Raw genomic sequence first — 14,639 nt, 5'->3', positions numbered from 1 at the left:
ATTAAAGGGTCTCATTGTAAGGTAGCCCAAGAGAAAGCCTTTTGTGTGCAAAAGTGACCTAAGCTAAACAAAGGATAATGGTCTTACAAACATGTCCCCCTAAGGTGGTGCAATGATGCCATTCTTACAACATGCATGTAAGTTACGGATGAAAATCCAAGTGTTTACAATGTATCACAAAGAGTAAAGGAAGGCTTCCAAGCAAAGGTCCCAAGATGAAATCCTCTAAGTCCAAGTTGATTAAGAGTGGAATGAATATTTTTGGTCTTACCATTTTATCATGTTTTTGTTATTTTTAATGTATGATGATAATAAAATAAATAACAAGTAAATAAACGTGCATGGTGAGTTTGTACAATGATGATGATAATGAGTACTTGAATGTAAATTACAAGGTAATAACATAAAAGTAAATCACAAGATAAAGAATGACAATATCACAATAATAATGGTTAGTGAATGTAAAAGAACAATAAAATAAATTGCAAGGAAGTAAAGGGCAATAATGTAAATGTTAGGAGTTAGTAGTTAGTAGTTAGTGGTTAGTAGAATAACAATAAGCAAATAAAATAACAAGTTAATGTAAAGAAAAATGGTTTCATCTATGTATCAAATGACCCAAATATGGTTGAAATAGAGGCAACCTATCAATGCCTCAAAGTATCATGAAGGATCTATTGATCAATCATTAATAGATTTGAAACATTGAAGGTTTTATCAACTCTAAACAACCATGGCCATGATCTAATAGATCTCATCAACCAAATCAATGTAATAACAAGTCAACAATAAATATTAAATGATAACAAGAAACAATGTAAAGGAAATGGTTTCATCTATGTATCAAATGACCCAAGCATGGTTGAAATAAAGGCAATCTATCAATGCCTCAAAGTATCATGAATGATCTATTGATCAACCATTAATAGGTTTGAAGTATTGAAGATTTAATCAACTCTAAACAACCATGGTCATGATCTGATAGAACTCATCAACCACATAAATGTAACAACAAGTCAACAATAAATATTAAATGATAACAAGAAACAAAGTTTGATTGGAAATGGTGGATAAAAAGTAGTAAGAGCAAAAAATCCCCAAAATGGTGTAAACCCAACAAAAACCACTTGTCTCAAAGTTGACTCAAATCTCTCTCAAAACACAACCCAAGAGTAAAAATTCATTTTCAAACATAAAACAAAACTAAAAATGTTAAGGAGTTTGAGTCTAAAATATTACCAAGAGTGTGGTGTCAAAACTAGGTTATTGTTGTGTTTGGGTTTGAGAATGAAACAAAAAGCTTGGAAGAGGGTGGCTATGGTTGTTGTGGTATGAAAATGGAAGAGAAGGAAGGTGTATGTTTATATGGTGATGGTGAATGATTATGTAAGTGAAGGTCACAAGTTTGCTACTGTTTTTGTTGTGTAGAGATTGTGGATTTTTACATGGTGGTTGGGTGGTTCAAAGAAGAAAAGAGAGTTTGGGTGAGTTAGGGTTTAGGTTGAAAAGATGGAGCTTGAATGTGATTTGCACAGAGGTTTTGTGGCTTTCGAGCTTGAAAAATGAGTGAGGATAGTGCTCTATTTATAGGGGAAGCAAAGGGGTTGAAGTGGGTGAACCAAAGGATCCTCTGTGTAAAAAACAGAGCTATTTCTGTTGTCTGCATAGGTGTAATCGGTTACCCTGATTAGGGTAATCAATTACATAGTCCCAAAATGGCCAAAAAATCAGTTTTTGGTCTGGGTAATTGGTTACCCTGATTAGGGTAATCGGTTACCCAGTCATTTTTCTTTTAAACTTCAACCGGATAACCCTAGTTTTTCCCGGGTGTAAACACCATGCCTTGAGTCCGTGTAATATGTATTTGGTTATGAAAGTAAAAATGAAATTATGATGATGAAATAATGAAAGCATGCATGTGCAGTATGGCCATTGATCAGATGAAAATTGTATCGGGGTAGGGACAAAATTGGGGTATGACAGTTGTGTTGGTGTAAGCCCTAGAGGCCAATACTTTTGGTACTTGTATCGAATTATTTATTAATAATAAAAGGCTTTTTCTTTATTATGTTTGTTTAATAAAGTCCCTGGAATAGATAGTCCATTTAATGTATCAAGTGTGACTTAATCATGAGAGCACATTAAACATAAGGACACTATTCTTAAAGTATCCGTAGTCGAGCTTTATTGTGAAGTGGGATAACATTAAAGCATGAAGACTATTATGTTTATAGACTGATGATCACATCTCATGGATCATGGATAAGGAGTTATCAAGTCTCAAACATAGGTATGAATATTAAGAGTAATATTTATACTGGATTGACCCGCTATGAGAATACTATATAGAATGTTATGCAAAGTGTCATAAGTTATTCTCATGGTGATAATGGTGTATACCACCTTTCGACCTGAAACCACTATGGACCCTAGATGTAGAGTCGAGTGCCTTATTGCTGATCAAACGTTGTCCGTAACTGGATGACCACAAAGACAGTTGATGGTTACTCCACGACGCATGCTAAGGGACATAAGTGACCTAGATGGAATTTTCCCATCCTGCGTAACAGGATAAATGTCTATGGGGCCAATATTGAACTGGACAAGGATGACACGGTCTATGTCTTGTGTTCAATATAGACATAAGGACAAAATGGTAATTATACACATAATTATTATCACAAAAGGATTTGTCAGATCACATGACATTTTCGTGTCTTGGGTAGTAGTGATGTATTGCTAGATACCGCTCACTGTTTATTATGTTAAAATACGTGATTTAATATAATTACCAATGCCGCGAAAACCTATAGGGTCACACACAAAAGACGGATCGATGAGAGATAGAGTAATTAAGGAATACCGTAATGTACGGTGCCCTTAAGTGAATTATAGAACATCGTAAGGTACGGTGTACTTAAGTAGAATACGAAATATGGTAAGGTACCACGAGCTTAAGTGATTTTGGCATATTATAAGATATGGGCCATATACACTTGAGTGGGCTTTTTAGCTTGTAGCCCACACAAGTGGTTCTATAAATAGAACCCTTGTGTAGAAGCATTGTAACACTTGCAATTTCGTTCTCTCTCTCTCTCTCTCTCTCTCTCTCTCTCTCTCTCACACACACACACACACACACTCAAAGCCTTCATTCGTAGCAGCTAGCACTGAGATTGAAGGAATCCGTTCGTGTGGACTGAGTAGAGGCGTTGTCATCGTTCAACGTTCATGATCGCCACAAGAGGTAACGATTCTATCACTGATCATGCCCATTCGTAAGGATCATTAAAGGAGAAATTTTAAATTCCGCTGCGTTTTGGATCACCATTCTCCTTCAAGTTGCCCCTATTTAATTACCTTGAACCAGAAAGTATGAATGACAGCAGTCTTCGTACATTCACGGTGGAAGAGAATTAAATACTTAAAAGACCCGAATTTTGTACTTTGAAATGTAAGGAAGAAATGCGGAAACCAAAATGCAGTGAGAAATATAGTAAGAAAAGGTTATCAGAAGGTAAAATAAAACAATCAAGACTCTCTGGGAATTATCAGAACAACATCTTGGATGCCATGATCGAGATATTCCAACAATAGAACAATACCTCAATGGTATCTAAGACTTTTTGAAAATTAGCAGAACATTGTCTTGAACAGAAAACATGATATTCTCTGGGGATCAACGGAGCAGTTATGAATTTTTGTGATTCCAAATAAAGAAGTTATGAATTTTTGAAAATAAATGGATTAAAAGAAATTAAAACAGAAATTAAGAAATTAGAAAAAACCACAAGCGTCTGATCAGAGCTCATTAATTGACGTGGCTGATCAGAAGGCTAGGAAGCGCGCGCTCATTGTGTTCCTTGGTCAACATCACCACACATTGAATTAAAAAAAGTCAAGCAAAGCAACAACCCAGATTAGATCATAGCTCTTGGATCCAATGGCCAAAACGCTTCCACGTAAGGGACGGTGGTGGAAACCACCGTCTTCTCCGGCGAGCTCACTAATCCGGCCACCAGTTGCAGGTTTTACAACCTCAACCAAAACTCATGATCCATATACCAAATGAAAGCTGGGGTGATGTACATCACCCATGTGACTTTAGTTTTCACTCAGGATTCTTATGGAAGAAGAAATCTGAGGTTGAAAACTAGTTGATCAATCTGAAGTTCACAAATTCACAAAATTAAAGCCACCATTGACTTGCCTCTCACATGAGGACTTCAGAAATGCAAACCAACACAAGCAATGCACAATAATCAGTGAGATTCGAAGCAAAACAGATGAGGTATAAACCTTTGTAGAGCAGCTTTTATGAGCACAACTCAACCAATCCTTTGCTTGCAGCTTGATCCTGATGCTTGGTATGAGAGCTAGGCTTAGGATTTAGTGATGATAATCAACTGATGTTGTTGAAAATCACACTTGAAAATGAAAAGTGAGAATACAAATTCCTTTGGTGAAAGGTTGGGAAATGAATTTTGCAGAGGTTTAGGCGCCTTCAGGTTTAGATTCAAGTGAGGCAATGCATTCTATTTATAGATGGAGCTGATGCAAGGAGGTGGAAAACTCGTGTGTGCATGAAGTTGGGTCCTCCATACATGGGCCTGTATAGGCGCATGTGAGGCCCAAAATCAATTGGTTTTGCATGCTGAACTAAAATGAAGCAAGTTTGGATGTGCGGATGGTAAGGCAATGGCTTATGCATGAAGATTTAACATGAAATGCATAATTGATCACAATTGTTCTCCTCTTCGAAAATCCCATTTGGAAAATCCAAATATAAGCATGTGAGTAATGGTTGTAGAGGTATTGACATAAGGAACAAAAGTTATGTTGAACGAAAATCCATTTGGAGTTTGGAAAATATTGAAAACTGGTCATAAAGTTCAAAGTACAAAACATGTATTTGAAAAATTTGCCAAAAATGAACAACTTCAAGTCCTTCTGTTTCAATGATGCAAGCCTCAAGTGACAAAACCTCCAACATCAAAGTTGTAGATCTTTTCAAGACAATCAATTTGGACTTAAAATGTTGCATCATTTGGATTTTTAATGAGAAAGTTATGGGCACTTGAAGTTGGACTTTTTCAAGATTCAATGGCTTTGGTCCAAAGTGACCTATAATGTTTTGTATTATCACATGTGTTTATTTTAGGATTATGAAATTTTGTCCAACATAAAAATTTAAGTAGACATCTTAAACTTTCCAATTCACTTGGTCTCACCTCAAAATCATGAAAAATGAAGGAGTTAGGTCCTTGGGAAGTTGACCCAAAATTAGGGTTTCAGTCAAAATGACCTATAATGTTTTGAAATGAATGATGACCTTCTAAGTTTAAAATGGATTTTTGATGAACACGAAAGTTGTTCATATGGTTGTTAATAATATGTTTTCTCTTGGGGTCATCATCATTTGACAAACACATCAAAAGTTAGGTCTCAGTGGATTTCAAAATAGTCAAATGATTTGACTGGTCAACTTCTCAAGGCCAAACTTCAAATCTTGACGAATGAATGATTGAGGACAATCACATAGGCTCATATATGCATAAAATGATGAATGAAAGAACTTACCTTGATTTAATTTGATCATAGGTTGAGGTTGCTTCATGAGCAAGGCACAGTCAATGCATAGTTGAATTAGGGTTTCCTTGGGAAACAATCCTCAAGCCCTTTGGTCTATCTTGATCAAATTGACAAATTGAGATACTTGGGAGGCATATATGATTATTGAGAGCTTTGGTAACCATTGTCATGCTTGCTTTCATCTTCATCTGGCCACTTCATTGAGCATAGGGGCCTCCTAGAAGCCTTGTATCACATGACTGCTTAAGCTTCAAAACAAAACAAGTTAGTGACATATTTTTGTGCTTTTGGTTAGTAAACAAAATAAGAAAAGCAATAATATACAATTCTAGCATGTTTGGTGGTCTCAAACAAACTCACACAAGTCCCAACCCTAGGGTTAAGGAGCCAAGATGCTATGATCCTTGAGGCAAATGCAATGAGCAATGTTATGATGCCATGAGGGATCTTAGGGTCAAAATTAGGGTCTTACACATGTCCAATTGAAGAGTTACATAAACCAAACTATTTTATTTGCAAAGTGATATAGGGGATGTAGAAAAGGCACCCGAAGTAGGAAAATATTGTGCTATCCCTCATGAAAATGACACATAAGCAAAGATATTACTTCTTGGAACACCACATCGTGGTTAAAATTGACCATTTAATCAGGATGATACTATTTAGGTTAAATCTTGTTGGAGGAATTATAAAGTGGTTTGTGGAGATGTCTCAATTTGATATCACCTAGAAACCTCAAAAAGATCTCAGAACCTAAGCTTTGGAAGAGTTTGTGCGAAGATTATGTCAAAAACACTAAAGGCAACCTACTCTTCACCATCATTTCACCATAATTTGAATTTTCCACCATGGGTTAAGGTCTGTGATGAAAATAGGATACCGTGCTACATTTCACAACAGTTGAAAATTCCAACCGTGGTGAAATTTAGTCAACCTACTCTTCACCACAGTTGGAACTGTTAACCGTGGTAAAATGTCAATTAGCCCACTTTTCACCACAAAAATGGAAACTCCAACCGTGGTGAAAAGTCAGTTAGACAAATTTTTCATTTTTTTCACACGTTTTGGCTGACTACATTGAGAACTTCCATCATAATATAGAATATTAAATGTTTCTAATACAACAACAACAACAATAATAACAAAAATAACAATAACAACAATAACAAGAACAGAATAACAAGAACATGAACAATATTGCAAGATCCCAAATTTTGACCCTAAGATCCCTCATGCTATGCATTATCGTTGGGATCATACCTTGGCATCCTCCTTACCCCTCATTCATTGGGTTTGTTTTGGGAGAGATCACCAAGCACTATGAGATTGTATCATACTTTTTATTTTATCATCTTTACTAACCGAAAATACCAAAAATATGTCTTTGCATTTGTCTAACTCTTTTGTAGGTAGGGCACTTGATCACCTTTGATCTATCAAACACACATCTAGGGTTAAAACCCTCATTGCTAAGAGCTCAACCAATAAATGATCCACAATTGCTCTAGGCATCATATATGAGTCCTCGTGATCTTTGTATGTTATTTTGATCAAGAATTCTTCAAGAGTTTGGAATTGGTTTGCCTTGGAAACCCTAGTTCATCTGGGTATCTTATGTAACTTCATCAACAAGATTCTTCAATAATTGATCAAATATTTCAAGGGACACTTTAAATTTCATCATCTTATGCATATATGATCTCCCATGAGTCCAAAAAGTCAAGAGAATTGCAAGTTTGCAAGGTGGTTGATGGTGGTTGATTAGAGGAATTCATCTGATCAAAACTGGGGTCTTCTAAACCCTATCTCCTACAATTTTCATCATATAAAAATGATTCCAAGATAAATGTTACTCTAATTTACATTCCAAACAACTCTCATGTTGAGTTCTAGAGCTAGTTTTTCTTGGAAAGTCATTGTTTATGTTGAAAGATTATAGGTCATTTTGTCTAAACCCTAATTTGGAGGTCAACTTCCCAAGGCCATAACTTGATCAATTTTTATGATATAAGATGTTTCCAAGTTTCACAATCAAATTCAAGGTGTATAATTCAACTTTTATGTTTGGAGGAAGAGCTAATTCAACTTTTATGAGCATGTGATATGAGGATACATTATAGGTCATTTTGGACCAATACCATTGAACAAGTGATTTTCCTCAACTTCAAAAATGCATAAATCATTCACCCCAAATCCAAATGAGGTCAACTTTATGATCATTTTGAAGGTTTTTGAAAGAGCTACAATGTTTATGAAGACACTTTTCTCATTTGAAGCTCACATAAAAAGTTAGCCAAGGTGGAATAAGTGAACATATGGCTTAACACTTAGAAAAAATTTTGACATGTTGAAATTTCCAAACTTCCACCTCAAAATTCATCATGATACAAGATTCAAATGGAAAATTGTTTAATATAAGAGTTATTCCTCTTGATCTAACCTTTCCAAAGAATCTAATTTCATTCATTTAGGACAAGGTTTGAATGGTCTGCGCATGGCTTGAACATGGCATCATCATTTGGCAAAGATCAACTTCAAACAGCTGCACACTTTTGCCTTGCATTCCAGTCCACTTTCAGACTCAATTACATGTGATTATGGACTTAATTGAGTAGCTTCATGGGCCTGTACACGCCCATGCAAGCATGCATCACTCAATTGCCAAATTTGGAAACAACTTTGAAGGTGCAAATATCACTTGCTTCAGCTATAAATAAGAGTCCCATGCATCAGAATTAGAGACCCTGGCGCGCCAACTTTGATCCAAGACCTCTAATCCTCACATTTGAAAGGAAAACCTGAGAATTCTCTTTTGAAAATTGAGTTTGAATCTCATTGTTTGGAGATTCAAAACTCCAGGGATCCAAAGCTTTGTTTCAATCCTAAGCCACTTCTGCAAGATTCCTGAGTAAGATCAAACAAGAATCAAAGCAAGAGAGATCAAGTTCTGCACAGCATTGAAGGTATTTTCCAGATTTTTTTCTTTTCTTCGATTCTCTCTCAATTCTCATCAATTCTCTTGGATCCTTGGTTGTCTGAAGTCCTACCAATGTAGGCAAGAAGATTGAGTTGCTTTGAGGCCAAATCGAAGCAACTCAATTCATGTACCTCAAATTTCAACTCCATGTATCTTTCAATATACTTGGAGTTAGGATGAATTGAGGTCAGATTCGTGATTAGTACCATTTTTACTTTAAAATCATGTCCTTCTTTTTCATTTTTGTGATGGTGATGAGAGAACCAGTCCGGCCAAGGTCGCCTGAGAAGGCGACCGGTGCTTTGCTCCGGTGATGAGCTGGATAGGTTCTGAGTCATATGATCAAGTCATTTTGTTTTAATCACGAGCGTTCCTTTTAAATACCATTGGTGTGGCGCGCTGACTCGAGTGTATGATGGAACGCGTGTTTTGGTCCACTTGATCTGCCACCTCAATTAATGAGGGAGATCAAGTGGTCCACGTTTTTTATGATTAATTGATTTTCATTTTATTTGTTTTATTTTCATTAATTCATATTAAATTTGATATTGATCCAAAAAATATGAGAGTTTCACCAAAAAAATTTAAATAAAACCCTCTTTCATTTTCTGAATTAAAATTATTTTTTAGATCATTATTAATATTTTTCATGATTTAATTGATTTTGTGAATATCTTTAATTGTTTAAAAATACTTTTAAGTTTCCAAAAATTATGAAAAAAATTCTCCAAGGTCCTTTGACCTTATTTGACCTATGATAAATCTCATGGCCATTTCTTTGGTGTTTTGATGAGGTTTTAGGAAATTGACCAACCATAATTTAATTTAATGCATATTTTTATTATTTTTAATTGTTTAAATGCCAAATAAATTGTGTAGAGCCATTTTAATTGACTTTGTGAGTTTGACTTGTGTTGTTGGGCCTTGGTCAAGGTCGATTTGACTTTACTAGGTTAAGATCATTAGATTTAGGGGATTGAGGGAATGCACATTCCATCTCCCAAAATGAATGAATGATCTTTATTTGGTCAAAGTCCTCCTTTGACCAATTTGTGTTGAATCTATTCCCTCTCCCTCTTCATCTCATTCCCCTTCTTTTTCCATTCATGTCATGGACCTATGATACCTCTATATCCTAAGGCTAGTTGATTGCAAAATCAACATAAGTATGAATGAGATTATGTCCCCCATTTTGCATATTCTTTTTGTGTGTGGCATGTTTCATGAGCATAGTTTATCATACTATGTCTCTAACATGTATTAGAATAAAAATTCTATTGCCCGACCTCAAATAGTTGTGACTTCCACATAAGTCCAATTACGATTGCTTAACATAGCGTTAAATTTATGACACAAAAGGCATGACATTCTAGTTAATGAGATTGTAAGTCTCCCCTCTTTCATGGTATTGTATGGAAACTTGGTATTTTTTCCTTCCTTTGGAAGATGTCTTGGTTCAAGGATCCATGCTTGTGATAAGTGGGTTAAGTGTTCTCCAAAGAATGACTTAAACAAAAACAAAGTAAAAGCAATACTAACTTCTAATCAACTAACAACTAACATTTAATTTCAAGTTATTTACTTTTAATACACTTTAATTTTTAAGCTTTATCCATTTGCCATTATTCATACCATTCAAGTTGTTTACTTTAAAGTCATTTTCACTTTGCCCATTTGGGCCATATTTTGTGATATATTGTGTTTGTATATACTTGTGTGTTTATGTGGTCTTTTGACCTTAATGTACCTAATAAGAGCAAAAACCCTAAAAAGTACTTTGTGTGGACTGTTGGTTTGATCTGAGACTATTGGACTTAGAATTTAGGAAACACTCCCTATGCAAAGGACTTGGCCAATGCCAACTTTCATGAAACCAAGTACTTGTGAAGTGAACTTTCATCTAATACAAAATTGAAGATCCATTTGAGTTCATCTGTAACATGATCATTGTGAAGTTGTTATCTTGAACTTATGTCTAATACCATCTTTTGAAAGTCATCTGATATATGGGCAATTTTTTAAGAAGATCATGGGGTTGCTAAGCTGGATGTGGCTATCTTTATTTGATGCTTTGATCTCCATCTTGCTATTGTATATTGATTGTTGCTTAATTCTAAAGTCCAAGAGAAATTGAGTTTCTATATGACATTATTGTCTATTGGATTGCAGCCCATTGGTCAGATCTTTTCAACTCTCAACTTTTAAATTTATGCTTAGGATTAGTCTCTTCATCTCCTCCCCACTTCTTTAATTTCAAAATCTCTCCCCCTTTTTTAAAATCTTCTTTGCTTGTGCTTGTTTTCTAAACTTAGACCATATTGCAAATTAGAAACTTTGGCCTTATGCCATTGCATTTTCAAACTTCTTTTTCTTAAATAAACTTGTAAATAAACTTAATTATACTTAACTTAAAATTTTCAAAAGAACAAAAGAATTAGCACTCATTCAAACCATTTTAGGCCTTTGGTGCCTCTGTTCAACTTAATTTTTTTTTAAAAGCAATGCACTCACTTTGAAATTGATACCACGAACTACGAGGTTTTGATCCCTCATTTTATGTTGGTACGTAGGCACACGTCTGAAGGTCTTGTCAAACACAAAAATATAATTAATAAATTTTTTTCTCATTCCCATACTCTATTTTATTGCAAACATCATTTTGTACAAAAATACATATGCACGCAAGAAAGTTCTCCTTAGGAGTACCTAGGACACTTTGGGTGCTAACACCTTCCCTCTGTGTAACCAACCCCCTTACCTGTAATCTCTGACATTTTATTAGTTTTTATTTGAAAGCTTCTTATCTTTTTTGACTTTTGTTCGTACTTTTCCCTTTTCCCTTGGAAATAATAAAAGCGCGGTGGCGACTCTGATTTAATTGACGTCTAGCTTATCCATAGCTTGGTGGTCATGAATTTACAGCTACAAATATCAACAAAACAAAACAAAAAAAAATCAATATAATTGTTAAACATTAAATCTCAACAACAACAAAAAAACATCAAAACATCAACTAAAACAAATTAATAGAAACATTAAACATTAGATTTAAACAACAACAACAACAAAAATTAAATCAATAGAATCGTGAAACGTTAAATATCAATAGCAACGAGAGAAAAAAATAACTAAAATAAAATAAAATCGTTAAACATTAAATATCAACAACGACACCAACAAGATTAGATATTTTACCTGAAACAACAACAACAACTAACATTGCTAATTATAATCAATGTTTTCCTTGCATCGTTCAAGTTGGAGAAGAAATGATAGAATTCTAAAACTCGTTAGTGAAAGAAATGTTGTTTTCGAGTTTCATTTATAGAATAAATAATGTTTTCGAATTTGAATTAGTAGAAAATAGTTTTGTAAATAGAAGATAAAGTTCAGAGTTATAAAATGAAGTTCGTCTAAATTCATCTAGGACAAAAGTGAATAAACATAGTGTTGGTGTAAGCCCTAGAGGCCAATACTTTTAGTACTTGTATCAAATTATTTATTAATAATAAAATATTTTTTTATTATGTTTGTTTAATAAAGTCCCTAGAATAGCTAGTCCGTTTAATGTATCTAGTGTGACTTAATCATGAGATCCCATTAAACATAAGGACACTATTCTTAAAGTATATGTAGTCGAGCTTTATTGTGAAGTGGGATAACATTAAAGCATTAAGACTATTATGTATATAGACTGATGATCACATCTCATGGATCATGGATAAGGAGTTATGAAGTCTAAAACATATGTATGAATATTAAGAGTAATATTTATACTGGATTGACCCGCTATGAGAATACTATATGGAATGTTATGCAAAGTGTCATAAGTTATTCTCATGGTTGTCGCTACACGAAAAATACAGAGTCGCCATCGGTTTTTATTTATTCCAAAGGAAAGGGAAAATATCGAGAAAACCCCAAAGAGTGGTCGTCGCAACCACAAACAGGTTCGGAAGTCGGTTATACAAGGGGAAGGTATTAGCACCCCTCACATCCATGGTACTCCATGGGAACCATCTAGGATGTTTGCGTTTACGTGTGTATTGTTTATCAAATGTTTGCTTGTCAAAGGTTTGCGGAGTGGAGGTAGATTTTAAATTAGTGTGCTCGCCAAGGATTGGGATCCTCGTGCCTACGTATGCCCACTTGTTGAAGTGAGAAATCAGAGCCTTCGTAGTTCGTGGTTTTGAAATTGTTTGTGTTTGTTTTGTTGATTTTATTACCTTGAAGAAGGATTTTCTATTGGTGTCGCCCTAAGGCTCAAACAAAAGGTTTGAATGTGTTGAGTTGTTTTTATGTTTTGAAGAAAGTGTTATTGATTTTGGATTGCACTAAAGACTATGGATAAAGGTGAATACCTCAAACGGTCAAGCCAAACATCTTGTGTTCGAAGCATTCAGAATGAGTGTAGGAAAGCTCCAGTCTCATCCCTTCTTTATCGCTTAAGGCTCGTGACGTACGATCCTAATCGCCATTTATTGTGTTTTTAGGTTTGATTTGGAAAATGCCGCTTGGCGTTGGATCAAGGGTTTGTTTATTGAATTTGATTTGAAAAAGAGACCACTTGACGTTGGATCAAGGGTTTGATTATTGGTTGCAAAATGGTGAACGTTCCTAATGCCTAAGGAGTATCTAATCAAGCAATAAAAGAAAGCAAGTAAATGCGTACATGAGAAAGGGGAGGAGGTACATGTAAAGTACAAGGGAGTGCGGAAATAAAAGGTCTCATTGTCAGGTAGCCCAAGAGAAAGCCATGTGTGTGCAATTGTGTTCTAAATGGGAAAGCAAGTAAAAGATTACAATTGACATTACAAATTCTTCTTGATTCTTGCATGCTTCTTCCATGTTAGGTCACATTTGTCCAAAGTCTCTTTTGCAAAGGGTCCTAATTAGCCTCTAAGTCCATTGTCCAATGTCCTTTCCATGCTTGGGAATTATCTTATTTTTGCATTTTTTAAGTCTTATCCTTTTTTATGTTCATTTTAGAATGTGATGGATGATGCACAATATGATAAAAAGCAAAATAAAAGTGAAATAAAAATAAAATTGCATAAGGTAAATGACCAAAATTAAAGGTTAGGAGCGGAAATTAAAATGCGGAAATTAAAGGAGTTAGAAGCGGAATGGTAAAGAATTAGATGTTAGAAGGCGGAAATTAAATGTTAGAGTTAATTGTTAGAAGGTTAATCAAAATTAATCAACATAAGAGAATTAAATCCAACTATCAAATTTTAAAATGTTAACAAAATAAAATCTCCACCATTATCAACCAATGAAAATCCAACAACTTACACAAGCTCCAACCATTAAAATAAACCCTAAACCATTACAAAGCAATTCTAAACATTACCAAATCAACTTCCACACAATTAATCAACTCATTCTAAAACAAATTTAATATCACGTTAAAATTCTAATTAATTCAAAAAAATAATCTAAACTATCCTAAGATTAACCTGAAATTGTTTTAAGCTCATCCTAATTAGTATATTAAACTAATCCTAAATCACCTAATTAATCCTAAAATTACTTAAGCCTAGGCCTAATTCTAATTATACCAAAGACGACAAAAACAAGCAGCCAATTGGATCAAAGGAAAAGTAATATGGGCCTAATAGCAGGGGGTGTGAATAGTGAAATGCCATAGGCCCTATCAACTCCAGTGCCTAACCGCGTTTACTGGAAGCAGGAGAAAGCGCTTATTCACATAAGCGAAAAAGCACTTCCCAGCGACGGTCATCGCTTCTCCACCGCTAGCACACCAGGTCTCATACGGAGACTCTACGTGAAGCTTCTAAACAAAAACACAGTTGTGACAAAACGACGCCCTCAAGCTATGGCTCCTACCTCCACAATTCGATACATCACTATGGCAAGCGAATCAGAGCATAAGCATATGGATTAAGAGAGCTACCCGTCGAAGATGACGACGGCGACAATGATGACGAAGATCACAGGTATGCTTCTGATCCACTTTTGAGCGCCTCTCTTCTTCTTCTCTTAATGCCGAGATTCTCCTTCCGTATCTGAAGCGTGTGAGTGATGATGACCGTCGAACCTTGAAGCT

This window comes from Lathyrus oleraceus, chromosome 3 (assembly GCF_024323335.1).
Source record: "Lathyrus oleraceus cultivar Zhongwan6 chromosome 3, CAAS_Psat_ZW6_1.0, whole genome shotgun sequence".
NCBI lineage: Eukaryota > Viridiplantae > Streptophyta > Magnoliopsida > Fabales > Fabaceae > Lathyrus > Lathyrus oleraceus.
Note: the sequence above shows the minus strand (reverse complement) of the source record.